Here is a 15,628-nt window from a genome sequence, read left to right on the forward strand (position 1 = left end):
GCCAAAGCATTTATGAGAGGAGAAATAAAAGCCTACCTGTTTAAATGGAAAAAAACTAAACAGAGGGAAGTACAGCTAGCCAATCAATTAAAAATTGCTATAAAGCCTATATAGATAACCCTACAAAACAGCTATAGAGTAAATATAGAGAGAATAAACAAGAAACAACATAATTTATGTAAGAACTTACCTGATAAATTCATTTCTTTCATATTAGCAAGAGTCCATGAGCTAGTGACGTATGGGATATACATTCCTACCAGGAGGGGCAAAGTTTCCCAAACCTCAAAATGCCTATAAATACACCCCTCACCACACCCACAATTCAGTTTAACGAATAGCCAAGAAGTGGGGTGATAAAAAAGTGCGAAAGCATATAAAATAAGGAATTGGAATAATTGTGCTTTATACAAAATCATAACCACCACAAAAAAAGGGCGGGCCTCATGGACTCTTGCTAATATGAAAGAAATGAATTTATCAGGTAAGTTCTTACATAAATTATGTTTTCTTTCATGTAATTAGCAAGAGTCCATGAGCTAGTGACGTATGGGATAATGACTACCCAAGATGTGGATCTTTCCACACAAGAGTCACTAGAGAGGGAGGGATAAAATAAAGACAGCCAATTCCTGCTGAAAATAATCCACACCCAAAATAAAGTTTAACGAAAAACATAAGCAGAAGATTCAAACTGAAACCGCTGCCTGAAGTACTTTTCTACCAAAAACTGCTTCAGAAGAAGAAAATACATCAAAATGGTAGAATTTAGTAAAAGTATGCAAAGAGGACCAAGTTGCTGCTTTGCAGATCTGGTCCACCGAAGCTTCATTCCTAAACGCCCAGGAAGTAGAAACTGACCTAGTAGAATGAGCTGTAATTCTCTGAGGCGGAGTTTTACCCGACTCAACATAGGCAAGATGAATTAAAGATTTCAACCAAGATGCCAAAGAAATGGCAGAAGCTTTCTGGCCTTTTCTAGAACCGGAAAAGATAACAAATAGACTAGAAGTCTTACGAAAAGATTTCGTAGCTTCTACATAATATTTCAAAGCTCTAACAACATCCAAAGAATGCAACGATTTCTCCTTAGAATTCTGAGGATTAGGACATAATGAAGGAACCACAATTTCTCTACTAATGTTGTTGGAATTCACAACTTTAGGTAAAAATTCAAAAGAAGTTCGCAACACCGCCTTATCCTGATGAAAAATCAGAAAAGGAGACTCACAAGAAAGAGCAGATAATTCAGAAACTCTTCTGGCAGAAGAGATGGCCAAAAGGAACAAAACTTTCCAAGAAAGTAATTTGATGTCCAATGAATGCATAGGTTCAAACGGAGGAGCTTGAAGAGCTCCCAGAACCAAATTCAAACTCCAAGGAGGAGAAATTGACTTAATGACAGGTTTTATACGAACCAAAGCTTGTACAAAACAATGAATATCAGGAAGAATAGCAATCTTTCTGTGAAAAAGAACAGAAAGAGCAGAGATTTGTCCTTTCAAAGAACTTGCGGACAAACCCTTATCTAAACCATCCTGAAGGAACTGTAAAATTCTCGGTATTCTAAAAGAATGCCAGGAAAAATGATGAGAAAGACACCAAGAAATATAAGTCTTCCAGTCTCTATAATATATCTCTCTAGATACAGATTTACGAGCCTGTAACATAGTATTAATCACAGAGTCAGAGAAACCTCTTTGACCAAGAATCAAGCGTTCAATCTCCATACCTTTAAATTTAAGGATTTCAGATCCTGATGGAAAAAAGGACCTTGTGACAGAAGGTCTGGTCTTAACGGAAGAGTCCACGGTTGGCAAGAGGCCATCCGGACAAGATCCGCATACCAAAACCTGTGAGGCCATGCCGGAGCTACCAGCAGAACAAATGAGCATTCCTTCAGAATCTTGGAGATTACTCTTGGAAGAAGAACTAGAGGCGGAAAGATATAGGCAGGATGATACTTCCAAGGAAGTGATAATGCATCCACTGCCTCCGCCTGAGGATCCCGGGATCTGGACAGATACCTGGGAAGTTTCTTGTTTAGATGGGACGCCATCAGATCTATTTCTGGAAGTTCCCACATTTGAACAATCTGAAGAAATACCTCTGGGTGAAGAGACCATTCGCCCGGATGCAACGTTTGGCGACTGAGATAATCCGCTTCCCAATTGTCTACACCTGGGATATGAACCGCAGAGATTAGACAGGAGCTGGATTCCGCCCAAACCAAAATTCGAGATACTTCTTTCATAGCCAGAGGACTGTGAGTCCCTCCTTGATGATTGATGTATGCCACAGTTGTGACATTGTCTGTCTGAAAACAAATGAACGATTCTCTCTTCAGAAGAGGCCAAAACTGAAGAGCTCTGAAAATTGCACGGAGTTCCAAAATATTGATCGGTAATCTCACCTCCTGAGATTCCCAAACTCCTTGTGCCGTCAGAGATCCCCACACAGCTCCCCAACCTGTGAGACTTGCATCTGTTGAAATTACAGTCCAGGTCGGAAGCACAAAAGAAGCCCCCTGAATTAAACGATGGTGATCTGTCCACCATGTTAGAGAGTGTCGAACAATCGGTTTTAAAGATATTAATTGAGATATCTTCGTGTAATCCTTGCACCATTGCTTCAGCAAACAGAGCTGAAGAGGTCGCATGTGAAAACGAGCAAAGGGGATCGCGTCCGATGCAGCAGTCATAAGACCTAGAATTTCCATGCATAAGGCTACCGAAGGGAATGATTGTGACTGAAGGTTTCGACAAGCTGTAATCAACTTTAGACGTCTCTTGTCTGTTAAAGACAGAGTCATGGACACTGAATCCATCTGGAAACCCAGAAAGGTTACCCTTGTCTGAGGAATCAAAGAACTTTTTGGTAAATTGATCCTCCAACCATGATCTTGAAGAAACAACACAAGTCGATTCGAATGAGATTCTGCTAAATGTAAAGACTGAGCAAGTACCAAGATATCGTCCAAATAAGGAAATACCACAATACCCTGTTCTCTGATTACAGACAGCAGGGCACCGAGAACCTTTGTAAAAATTCTTGGAGCTGTAGCTAGGCCAAACGGCAGAGCCACAAACTGGTAATGCTTGTCCAGAAACGAGAATCTCAGGAACTGATAATGATCTGGATGAATCGGAATATGCAGATATGCATCCTGTAAATCTATTGTGGACATATAATTCCCTTGCTGAACAAAAGGTAAGATAGTCCTTACAGTTACCATCTTGAACGTTGGTATCCTTACATAACGATTCAATATTTTTAGATCCAGAACTGGTCTGAAAGAATTCTCCTTCTTTGGTACAATGAAGAGATTTGAATAAAACCCCATCCCCTGTTCCGGAACTGGAACTGGCATAATTACTCCAGTCAACTCTAGATCTGAAACACATTTCAGAAATGCTTGAGCTTTTACTGGATTTACTGGGACACGGGAAAGAAAAAATCTCTTTGCAGGAGGTCTCAACTTGAAACAAATTCTGTACCCTTCTGGAACAATGCTCTGAATCCAAAGATTGTGAACAGAATTGATCCAAATTTCCTTGAAAAAACGTAACCTGCCCCCTACCAGCTGAGCTGGAATGAGGGCCGCACCTTCATGTGGACTTAGAAGCAGGCTTTGCCTTTCTAGCTGGCTTGGATTTATTCCAGACTGGAGATGGTCTCCAAACTGAAACTGCTCCTGAGGATGAAGGATCAGGCTTTTGTTCTTTGTTGAAACGAAAGGAACGAAAACGATTATTAGCCCTGTTTTTACCTTTAGATTTTTTATCCTGTGGTAAAAAAGTTCCTTTCCCACCAGTAACAGTTGAAATAATGGAATCCAACTGAGAACCAAATAATTTGTTACCCTGGAAAGAAATGGAAAGTAAAGTTGATTTAGAAGCCATATCAGCATTCCAAGTTTTAAGCCATAAAGCTCTTCTAGCTAAAATAGCTAGAGACATAAACCTGACATCAACTCTGATAATATCAAAAATGGCATCACAGATAAAATTATTAGCATGCTGAAGAAGAATAATAATATCATGAGAATCACGATGTGTTACTTGTTGCGCTAAAGTTTCCAACCAAAAAGTTGAAGCTGCAGCAACATCAGCCAAAGATATAGCAGGTCTAAGAAGATTACCTGAACACAGATAAGCTTTTCTTAGAAAGGACTCAATTTTCCTATCTAGAGGATCCTTAAACGAAGTACCATCTGACGTAGGAATAGTAGTACGTTTAGCAAGGGTAGAAATAGCCCCATCAACTTTAGGGATCTTGTCCCAAAATTCTAATCTGTCAGACGGCACAGGATATAATTGCTTAAAACGTTTAGAAGGAGTAAATGAATTACCCAAATTATCCCATTCTTTGGAAATTACTGCAGAAATAGCATTAGGAACAGGAAAAACTTCTGGAATAACCACAGGAGCTTTAAATACCTTATCTAAACGTTTAGAATTAGTATCAAGAGGACCAGAATCCTCTATTTCTAAAGCAATTAGTACTTCTTTAAGTAAAGAACGAATACATTTCATTTTAAATAAATATGAAGATTTATCAGCATCAACCTCTGAGACAGAATCCTCTGAACCAGAGGAATCATCAGAATCAGAATGATGATGTTCAGTTAAAAATTCATCTGTAGGGAGAGAAGTTTTAAAAGATTTTTTACGTTTACTAGAAGGATAAATAACAGACATAGCCTTCTTTATGGATTCAGAAACAAAATCTCTTATATTATCAGGAACATTCTGCACCTTAGATGTTGAAGGAACTGCAACAGGCAATGGTACTTTACTAAAGGAAATATTATCTGCTTTAACAAGTTTGTCATGACAATCAATACAAACAACAGCTGGAGGAATAGCTACCAAAAGTTTACAGCAGATACACTTAGCTTTGGTAGATTCAGCACTTGACAGCGATTTTCCTGTAGTATCTTCTGACTCAGATGCAACGTGAGACATCTTGCAATATGTAAGAGAAAAAACAACATATATAAAGCAAAATTGATCAAATTCCTTAAATGACAGTTTCAGGAATGGTAAAAAATGCCAAAGAACAAGCTTCTAGCAACCAGAAGCAATAAAAAATGAGACTTAAATAATGTGGAGACAAAAGTGACGCCCATATTTTTTCGCGCCAAATAAGACGCCCACATTATTTGGCGCCTAAATGCTTTTTGGCGCCAAAAATGACGCCACATCCGGAACGCCGACATTTTTGGCGCAAAATAACGTCAAAAAATGACGCAACTTCCGGCGACACGTATGACGCCGGAAACGGAAATAGAATTTTTGCGCCAAAAAAGTCCGCACCAAGAATGACGCAATAAAATGAAGCATTTTCAGCCCCCGCGAGCCTAACAGCCCACAGGGAAAAAGTCAAATTTTAAGGTAAGAAAAATGTTAAATTAAAATGCATTATCCCAAATATGAAACTGACTGTCTGAAAATAAGGAAAGTTGAACATTCTGAGTCAAGGCAAATAAATGTTTGAATACATATATTTAGAACTTTATAAATAAAGTGCCCAACCATAGCTAGGAGTGTCACAGAAAATAAGACTTACTTACCCCAGGACACTCATCTACATATAGCAGATAGCCAAACCAGTACTGAAACGAGAATCAGCAGAGGTAATGGTATATATAAGAGTATATCGTCGATCTGAAAAGGGAGGTAAGAGATGAATCTCTACGACCGATAACAGAGAACCTATGAAATAGACCCCTTAGAAGGAGATCACTGCATTCAAATAGGCAATACTCTCCTCACATCCCTCTGACATTCACTGCACGCTGAGAGGAAAACCGGGCTCCAACTTGCTGCGGAGCGCATATCAACGTAGAATCTAGCACAAACTTACTTCACCACCTCCATCAGAGGCAAAGTTTGTAAAACTGAATTGTGGGTGTGGTGAGGGGTGTATTTATAGGCATTTTGAGGTTTGGGAAACTTTGCCCCTCCTGGTAGGAATGTATATCCCATACGTCACTAGCTCATGGACTCTTGCTAATTACATGAAAGAAAGATATATTTTTAATACAGAACTCAACACAGAGTGACATGAAAGAAAAAGCTTGCTACAGTGGTAATTCTGCAAAATTTTGTCCAGATTTAGAGGGATATTTATCAAAGCGTCAACTGATAATAGGCTGGAATCCAGCGTCATATTTGACGCAAGATTGATTTGCTGTAGTTAACAAAGCGTCAAGATCATTAAATGTTGAAAAAGACTTCTCCCTGCTTCGTTGAGGATGGATGTCCGGTCTTTAAAACTGTAAGTGGATCTTCGGGGGTTAGTGTTAGGTTTTTTTAAGGGTTTATTGGGTGGGTTTTATTTTTAGGTTAGGGTTTGGGCTGCAATAGAGCTAAATGCCCTTTTAAGGGCAATGCCCATCCAAATAGGGAGCTTAGGTTTTTTTAGTTAGGGTTTTATTTGGGGGGTTGGTTGTGTGGGTGGTGGGTTTTACTGTTGGTGGGTTGTTTGTATTTTTTTTTACAGGTAAAAGAGCTGATTTCTTTGGGGCAATGCCCCGCAAAGGGCCCTTTTAAGGGCTATTGGTAGTTTAGTTTAGGCTAGGGTTTTTTATTTTATTTTGGGGGGCTTTTTTTATTTTTATAGGGCTATTAATTAGGTGTAATTAGTTTAAATATCTGATTTGTTTTTTTATTTTGTGTAATTTAGTGTTTTTTTGTTTTGTTATTTAGGTAACTGTATTTAATAAATTTAATGTAGTTTAAGGTTACGTGTTAGTGTAACTCAGGTTAGGTTTTATTTTACAGGTAAATTTGTATTTATTTTAGCTAGGTAGTTAGTAAATAGTTAATAACTATTTACTAACTAATCTACCTAGTTAAAAAAAATACAAAACTTATCTGTAAAATAAAAATAAACCATAAATTATTAGTTATATTGTAGCTAGCTTAGGGTTTATTTTATAGGTAAGTATTTAGTTTTAAATAGGAATTATTTAGGTAATGATAGTAATTTTTATTTAGATTTATTTTAATTATATTTAAGTTAGGGGGTGTTAGGGTTAGACTTAGGTTTAGGGGGTTAATAAATTTAGTAAAGTGGCGGCAATGTTGGGGGCGGCAGATTAGGGGTTAATAAATGTAGGTAGGTTGTGGCGATGTTAGGGGCGGCAGATTAGGGGTTAATAATATTTAACTAGTGTTTGTGATGCGGGAGTGCGGTGGTTTAGGGGTTAATATGTTTATTATAGTGGCGGTGAGGTCCGGAGCGGCAGATTAGGGGTTAGTAACATTATGTAGGTGTCAGCGATGTTGGGGGTGGCAGATTAGGGGTTAATAAGTGTAAGATTAGGGGTGTTTGGACTCGGGGTTCATGTTAGGGTGTTAGGTGTAAACATAAATTTTGTTTCCCCATAGGAATCAATGGGGCTGCTCTCTCCTTTGATGTCTATAGGGGAAATTGTGCACGTGCACGTAAAACCAGCTTACCACAGCTTTCAGCAGCGCTGGTATTGGAGTGTGGTATGGAGCACAATTTTGCTCTACGCTCACTTTTTGCCTGTTAATGCCGGGTTTTTGTAAACTTGTAATACCAGCGCTGTAGGGAAGTGAGCGGTGACAATAACGTGCAAGTTAGTACCGCACCGCTCATAGCGCAAAACTCATAATCTAGCCGCAAGTTAATTAATACAGTGATTTTGCAGGGTCATAATAGCGAAATTGGTCGCTTTGCGCCCCCCCCCCCCCTGGCTGTACATAACCTTAAAGTATTTTGATATTGTGTGCATGGGGCCAGTTCAATAACTAGAAAGATGGGAATTTAGATATTCTATGCTTTCTATATATTTGTATGGTAAGATTGCGCCTTCCCATAGTTCTGCTATATCCATATAAGATGATTGGCCCCATACATTGTTACAACTTTATTTAATTCAATTGCCTGCAGGCTGCTTAAAGTAGAGAAATGCCCTTTTCTGTTTCTTTTTCTTGTTGTAAACTTATATAGGGATATAGGATTTGGCTTTGTTTAAGGTTCCCTCAACAATGTTTGCTTTATACTGGTTATGTCTGCTTGGGTATTGGGGCACAAAACAAGTTTTGATTTAATTTCATCTAAGCTCCTGCAGACCAAATAAAAACTGATATGTCTGTTTCTTTTTTTCCTCTTCGTCTTTTTTTTCTATAATGTATAATAAAGGGCTGTTAGGTCATTTGACCAAACCCTATAAAGGTTATAGGATGTGGATCTTATATAAGGACTTGTATATAATGTCTGTTCTACATTCCTCATGATTATATGTTTATTGGGCATGGAAATATGTTGAGAAATGTGGATGGTTATGAATTCTGCTTGTACTTTTTTGTCTGTGAATTTGTGGTTTATGGAATCACCTGCCCTGTATAGATATATTTGAAATTAATATATATAAAAAAAGGAAAAGCCTAAAGCCAGCCTTAGTGCTCAGTACAATTATTACCCTCACAGTCATGTAGATACATATTATTTTGAGCATTAAAGGGATAGAAGTACAAAATGTATATGTGAATAGGAGCTTTTCAGTTTTAAATGGAAGAATTTTGAAATAAACTTCTACTAGCAAAAATCCTTCTAGTAAAAGTTATCACTGTTAATCAGCGGCATACACACATATGCTGTGTGTGTGTGGGGTCTGTGCACCAGTACTATTTAAAATGGAAATGCACTTGTGCACCACTAAATAAACCTATTAACCCCTAAACCGCCAGCCCCCACATCGCAACAACCTAAATTAAACTATATTAACCCCTAACCCTAAACCTAACACCCCCTAACTTTAACATAAATAGATTAGAGCTAAATCAAAGTTACAATTATTAAAGTGATGGTAAACTTTTCCATTTGCATAAACAGATCCGGAATGTTATTAATATTCACCTAAATTACAAGTTATGCGTGCTATAGGGAAATTAACAAACGCAACAAAAGTTGCGTTATTTCACCCTCTATAGCGCAGCCATTACAAGTTTTCAAACAGCTTGTGCGTGCAATATGGTTGCGTTAAGCTCCATACCACACGCAATCCAAGCGCTGATTTACACATACATTTATACACACACACAAACACACACACATTTACACATACATACACACACACACACATGCATTTATATACACACACATACATTTATAAACACACACATATTTGCACACACATTTACACACACACACATTAACACATACATTTTATATCCCCAGTGTAGTACTAACTTGTTATGTATATTAAAGGGACAGTCAACACCAGAAGTTTTGTTGTTTAAAAAGGTAGATAATCCCTTTATTACCCATTCCCCAGTTTTCCAAAACCAACACTGTTATATTAATACACTTTTTACTTCTGTGACAAACTTGTATCTAAGCATCTTCTGACCGCCCTAATCACATGACTTTTAGTTATTATCTATTGACTTGCATTTTAGCTAATTAGTGCAGTGTCTACCACTAGCCACGGGCGTGATCACAATGCTATCTATATGGCCTACATGAGCTTGCTCTCCCCTGCTGTGAAAAGTAAATAAAATAGAGGCGGCCTTCAAGGGCTTAGAAATTATCATATGAGCCTTCCTAGGTCTAGCTTTCAACTAAGAATACCAAGAGACAAAGCAAAATTGATGATAAAAGTAAATTGGAAAGTTGTTTAAAATTACATGCCCTATTTGAAAAATGAAAGTTTTTTTGGACTTGACTTTCCCTTTAATGTACAAGTTGTCAGTGATTTCCATCAGGTCTGTATTTGTGCATAATACAAATAATCTTAATAAAAACAGAATTTAAAAAAGTCTCCATTCTCAGACTGTGACAAGCAAAGTCCCACACCTTACACTCTAACACCAATGCAGGAGACAGTAGCCACAAGCCAGCCACCCTCCCCTCTACCTTCTGCTCCACAGTGCCGCATTTTTACTTTAAAACCTAGTTACTCACTTCCTTGATGTCTACTCTGCGGGGAGGGGGGGGGGGAGAAGGAGGGGCGGTACCTGCTGATGCTTGATGCACATAGCTCCGTTCATTTCTTAAATACATACATCAGTCTGACACAGTCACCAGGGAGGAGGGAAAGGAGCAAGGAGTGGAATCAATGTTTTCTGGGCTCATCTGTCAGATTCTGAGCTGCTCTGGCTGTGCTCACATTAAAAATAATTACCTTTAAAAAAAAAAAAAAATACTGCTGCTATAAATTTGAGCCCCCCTACTGGGCGCAATAAGGTGGCTGCCTTTAGTGCCTTGTGCAAACACCGGTCCTGCATACACACAGAGGGTTGTGAGTCTGCAGCAGTTAAGTAAATACAGAGTGTTGTGAGTCTGCAACAGGTAAGTACATATACACAGATGGTTGTCAGTCTGCAGCAAGTACATATACAATTTAGGTTGTGAGTGCACTAGGTAAGTACATATATACAAAGGGATGAGAGTCTGCAGCAGGTAAGTACATATACACAGAGAATTGTTTGTCTGCAGCAGGTAAGTACATATATACAGAGGGATGAGAGTCTGCAGCAGGTAAGTACATAGACACAGATAATTATACATAGAACATTTTCTCCTATGTGTAGAACATTGGAATCTAAAATATTTACAGTAAATACATAGTTATACACATTATAAAATATTAAAATGTAAGAAAAAGGATTTTTCTTAACCCCGTGTACGGTGCTGGTCGTTAAACCCTTATGGGCCTGCGGCATACCCTGTAAAAAGCTTCTGTCCTGGGCCTCTCTCTGCCGCATTCTCGCTAACAGTACCTATCGACTGGAGGGAAAAGGACGGTAGGGGGCGTGAATGAGTGCGATCACTACACTGCAGAAAAACTAAATGCTGAGAGCAGCAGGGAGGGGGGAGGAGGGAGAGGGGATCCTAGAGTGAAGGGGGTGTATAGACGGTAGGAAAATTATCTTGGAGGGGGAGGGGGTAAAAGAGGGGGGCAGCTGCACTACAGAAACAAATGTGTGTGGGGGGGTTTTATTAACAGAAAAGAAAAATTATAAAAAACTGGGTACTGGCAGACAGCTACCAGTACCTAAGATGGTGGAAATTAGTTAGAAGGGGGAGGGTTAGAGAGCTTTTTGGGGGGATCAGGGAGGTGGGAAAGTAAGGGGTAATCCTACACTGAAGAAAATAACAATAAATAAAAAAGAAAAGGTCTAAAACTGTATACTGGCAGACTCTCAGTAATTAGGATGGGGCTGACCAGTGGAGGGTGGGGGAAAGAAAAGATAGCTGTTTGAGAGGGATCAGGTAGAGATTAGGGGGTAGGAAGTGTCAGGTGGGAGGTTAATCTCTACACTAAAGCTAAAATTCACAGCTGGGAATAATAAAAGTGTGGTGCGCAGCGGCAATTAGCGGCCTTCTTATAACCAAAAAGCAATGGCAAAGCCATATATGTCTGCTATTTTTGAGCAAAGAGGATCTAGGAGAAGCTTTTACAACCATTTGTACCATGATTGCACAAACTGTTTGTAAATAATTTCAGTGAGAAAGTTAAAAAAAAAAAGGGATTTGGCGGAGAAATGGTGGCATGGAAAATACAAAAATTGGCCTAGATCAATACTTTAGGATGTCTACTAAAAAAATACATAGTTTTAATAGGTAAATAAAAAAACAAAACAAGGCTCTAATTCTGTTAAAATGTAGTGATGGCAACAATGCTAAACATGCTCTTTTTTGGGGAGGTTTTAGTCTGAAATTCCCAGTCCTTAAAGGGACACTAAACTCCAAAAAAATCTGTCATAATTCAGATAGAGAAAGAAAATGTATGCTTACCTGATAAATGTATTTCTTCTTAAACACGATGAGTCCACGAATCATCTTCATTACATATGAGCTATTCACCTCCTGGTCAGCAGGAGGAGGCAAAGAGCACCACAGCAGAACTGTTAAATAGCTCTTCCCTTCCCTGCCACTCCAGTCATTCGACCGAAGTTAGGAAGAGAAAGGAAAAGCCAAGGTGCAGAGGTGTCTGAAGTTTACAAAAAATAACAACCTGTCTTAAAAGAACAGGACTCATCGTGTCTAAGAAGAAATACATTTATCAGGTAAGCATACATTTTCTTTTCTTCTTAAAGACACAATGAGTCCACAGATCATCTTCATTACTTATGGGATACAATACCCAAGCTAGAGGACACAGATGATACGGGAGGGACAAGACAGGGAACCTAAACGGAAGGCACCACTGCTTGAAGAACCTTTCTTCCAAAAGCAGCCTCAGCCGAGGCAAAAGTATAAAATTTGTAAAATTTAGAAAAAAGGAGAAGACCAAGTCGCAGCCTTGCAAATCTGTTCCACAGAAGCTTCATTTTTGAACGCCCATGAGGAAGCAACAGACCTCGTGGAATGAGCCGTAACGCTCTCTGGAGGCTGCTGTCCAACAGTCTCATATGTAAAACATATGATACTCTTCAGCCAAAAAGAAGGAGTAGTAGTTGTAGCTTTCTGTCCCTTACGTTTTCCTGAGAAAAACATAAACACAAACAAAGAAGAAGACTGACGAAAGTCCTTAATCGCCTGTAGGAAAAACCTTAAAGCGCGGGCCACATCCAAATTGTGCAGAAATCGTTCCTTCTGAGAAGAAGGATTAGAACCCAAGGAAGGGAAAATAATCTCCTGGTTAATGTTCCGATCATAAACAACCTTAGGAAGAAATCCTAATTTAGTACGTAAAACTACCTTATCACAATGAAAAATAAGGTAAGGGGACCCATACTGCAATGCCGAGAGCTCTGACACTCTGCGATCAGAGGAAATAGCAACAAAAAATAAAACCTTAATATCTAAGGAATGCCTAGGCTCAAAAAGTATTTTGAGAACTAAATTAAGACTCCATGGCAAAGTAATTGGCTTGAACACAGGCCAGATCCTATCCAAGGCCTGACAAAAAGAATGTACTACTGGGACATCCGCCAGACATTAGTGTAACCAAATAGATAAGGCCAAAAAAGAACCCTTAGGGAGCTCGTCGATAAGCCCTTCTCCAAACTCTCTTGGAGAAAAACAAAATACTAGAAATCCTAACTCTACTCCATGAGTAGCCCTTGGATTCGCACCAATAGAGATATTAATGCAAAATCAATCTCCAAGCAGTCGGCTTCAGAAAATCTAGATTTGGGTGAAGGAAAAACCCCTGAATCAGAAGATCCTTCCTCAACAGGAGTCTCAAAGAAGATAGAGATGCCATCTCCACCAGATCCGCATATCAATCCTGCGAAGCCTGGCCGGTGCCATGAGGATCGACAAAGCCCTCTCCTGCTTGATTCGAGGAATTACCAGAGAAAGAGCAAACGGAGACAATAGGTATGTTAGACTGAAGGTCCAAGGGACCGCTAGAGCATCTATCAGTACCTTATCACAATGAAAAATAATGTAAGGGGACCCATACTGCAATGCAGAGAGCTCTGACACTTTGCGATCAGAGGAAATAGCAACAAAAAAATAAAACCTTAATATCTAAGGAATGCCTAGGCTCAAAAAGTATTTTGAGAACTAAATTAAGACTCCATGGCGGAGTAATTGGCTTGAACACAGGCCTGATCCTATCCAAGGCCTGACAAAAAGAATATACTACTGGGACATCCACCAGACATTAGTGTAACCAAATAGATAAGGCCAAAAAAGAACCCTTAGGGAGCTCGTCGATAAGCCCTTCTCCAAACTCTCTTGGAGAAAAACAAAATACTAGAAATCCTAACTCTACTCCATGAGTAGCCCTTAGATTTGCACCAATAGAGATATTAACGCCAAATCATATGGAAAATCCTACTAGATACAGGCTTACAAGCCTGAATCATGGCATCTATGACCGAATCATAAAATCCCCGCCTAGATAAAATTAGGTGTTCAATCTCCAAGCAGTCGGCTTCAGAAAATCTAGATTTGGGTGAAGGAAAAACCCCTGAATCAGAAGATCCTTCCTAAACGGGAGTCTCAAAGGAGATAGAGATGCCATCTCCACCAGATCCGCATATCAATCCTGCGAAGCCTGGCCAGTGCCATGAGGATCGACGAAGCCCTCTCCTGCTTGATTCGAGGAATTACCAGAGAAAGAGCAAACGGAGACAATAGGTATGTTAGACTGAAGGTCCAAGGGACCGCCAGAGCATCTATCAGTACCTTATCACAATGAAAAATAAGGTAAGGGGACCCATACTGCAATGCCGAGAGCTCTGACACTCTGCGATCAGAGGAAATAGCAACAAAAAATAAAACCTTAATATCTAAGGAATGCCTAGGCTCAAAAAGTATTTTGAGAACTAAATTAAGACTCCATGGCAGAGTAATTGGCTTGAACACAGGCCTGATCCTATCCAAGGCCTGACATAAAGAATGTACTACTGGGACATCCGCCAGACATTAGTGTAACCAAACAGATAAGGCCAAAAAAGAACCCTTAGGGAGCTCGTCGATAAGCCCTTCTCCAAACTCTCTTGGAGAAAAACTAAATACTAGAAATCCTAACTCTACTCCATGAGTAGCCCTTGGATTCGCACCAATAGAGATATTAACGCCAAATCATATGGAAAATCCTACTAGATACAGTCTTACAAGCCTGAATCATGGCATCTGTGACCGAATCATAAAATCCCTGCCTAGATAAAATTAGGCGTTCAATCTCCAAGCAGTCGGCTTCAGAAAATCTAGATTTGGGTGAAGGAAAAACCCCTGAATCAGAAGATCCTTCCTCAACGGGAGTCTCAAAGGAGATAGAGATGCCATCTCCACCAGATCCGCATATCAATCCTGCGAAGCTTGGCCGGTGCCATGAGGATCGACAAAGCCCTCTCCTGCTTGATTCGAGGAATTACCAGAGAAAGAACAAACGGAGACAATAGGTACGTTAGACTGAAGGTCCAAGGGACCGCCAGAGCATCTGTCAGTTCTGTCTGGAGGTCCCTGGACCTCGACCCGTATCTCGGTAGATTGGCATTCTGACAAGGCGTCATGAGATCCAATTCCGACTGACCCCACTTGAGAATCAGATTGGAGAACACTTCTGGATGGAGTTCCCACTCCCCCGGATGAAAAGTCTGCCTGCTCAGAAAATCCACCTCCCAGACGTCCACCCTGGGATATGGATCGCCGATAGGAAACAAGAGTAGGCCTCCGCCCACTGGAATATTTTGGTTACCTCTGTCATCTCTAAGAAACTCCACGTTCCTCCCTGATGATAGATGTAAGTCACTGAAATTATAATGTCCAACTGGAACCTAATAAACTGTAGCCAGGACAGAAGCGCATCGAAGATCGCTCTCAGCTCCAGAATGATTATAAGAAGAACAGACTCTGACTGAGTCCAACCTCTCTGAATCTTTAGGAAACTCCAGACTACTCCTCACCCTAGAAGGCTGGTGTCTGTTGTCACAATCATCCAAGAAGGTCTGCGAGAGCAGGTTCCTTGGAAGAGATGATCCAGAGATAACCACCATGAAAGAAAATCCTTTGTCTCCTGATTCAGTATTCACAGAGTCAAATCCATATAATCTCTGCTCCATTGCCTGATCATGGTTAATCCTCAGATAGTCTGAGATGGAACCGAACAAACGGGATGATGTCCATTGCCGCCATCAGCCCGAATACCTCCATAGACTGAGGGTCCGAAGAGAATACGGAATACAAG

This window comes from Bombina bombina, chromosome 4, assembly GCF_027579735.1.
Source record: "Bombina bombina isolate aBomBom1 chromosome 4, aBomBom1.pri, whole genome shotgun sequence".
Classification (NCBI taxonomy): domain Eukaryota; kingdom Metazoa; phylum Chordata; class Amphibia; order Anura; family Bombinatoridae; genus Bombina; species Bombina bombina.